The sequence below is a fragment of the Garra rufa genome, chromosome 25, assembly GCF_049309525.1.
Source record: "Garra rufa chromosome 25, GarRuf1.0, whole genome shotgun sequence".
NCBI classification, from domain to species: Eukaryota; Metazoa; Chordata; class Actinopteri; order Cypriniformes; family Cyprinidae; genus Garra; species Garra rufa.
The window spans coordinates 9,350,769-9,352,120 of NC_133385.1; positions in this window are offsets into that span (position 1 = coordinate 9,350,769).

Genomic DNA, 1,352 nt, shown 5'->3' on the forward strand with positions numbered 1-1,352 from the left:
CATCAATCAGCAACTGACAACAGTTGCTTTAGCGTTGTTTTTCAACACGAAAACCTCAGTATGGAAGCCCATTTATCCAATCTTAATTATGACATGCTGAAATGATGACATTTGGCACAATTGATATGATAAAATAGAAATTGCACAAAATGTCATAATCATGACATTGAGATAAAAAGTCATAATTATAAGATACATTTAAATGATAAGATAAAAAGACATAATTATGAGAATTCTAAAATATGAAAAGGCATAATTATAAGATATTTCTAAACTATAAGATGAAAGTCATAATTATGAGAATTCTGAATTATAAGATAAAGTCATAATTGAGATAATTCTAAATTCTTAGATAAAAATGAATAATTATTCATTATTATTTGAGATAATTCTTAACTGTAACATAAAAAAATCATAATTATGAGATAATTTTGAATTATAAGGTAAAAAGTCATAATTATGAAATAATTCTAAATCATAAGATAAAAAGTCATAATTATAAGATAAATCTGAACTATATGATAAAAATTCGTAATTATGAGATAATTTTGAATTATAAGGTAAAAAGTCATAATTATGAAATAATTCTAAATTATAAGATAAAAAGTCATAATTATGAGATAAATCTGAACTATATGATAAAAATTCGCAATTATGAGATAATTTTGAATTATAAGGTAAAAAGTCATAATTATGAAATAATTCTAAATCATAAGATAAAAAGTCATAATTATGAGATAAATCTGAATCATAAGATAAAAACTCATAATTATAAGATAATTATAAACTATAAAAAAATCATAATTATATAATTCTAATTATAAGATAAAGTTATTTATGGGATAATTCTAAACTATAAGAAAAAGTTATAATTATGAGATAATTCTGAACTATAAAATAAAATTCATAAATATAAAATAATTCTAAATTATAAGATAAAAGTCATAATTATAAGAGAATTACTAAACTATAAAATGTCACTTATGAGAATTATGAACAATAAGATAAAGTCATAATTATGAGATAATGCTAAACTATAAGATAAAAAGTTACAATTATGAGATAATTTTGAATCATAAGATAAAAAGTCATAATTATTATATAATTCTGAATTATAAGATCAAGTCATGATTATGAGATAATTTTAAACTATAAGATTAAAAGTCATTATTATGAGATAATTTTAAACTATAAGATAAAAAGTCATTGTGAGATAATTTTAAAATATAAGATCAAGTCATGATTATGAGATAATTTTAAACTATAAGATAAAAAGTCATTATGAGATCATTTTAAACTATAAGATAAAAAGTTAAAATTATGAGATAATTTAGAATCATAAGATAAAAAGT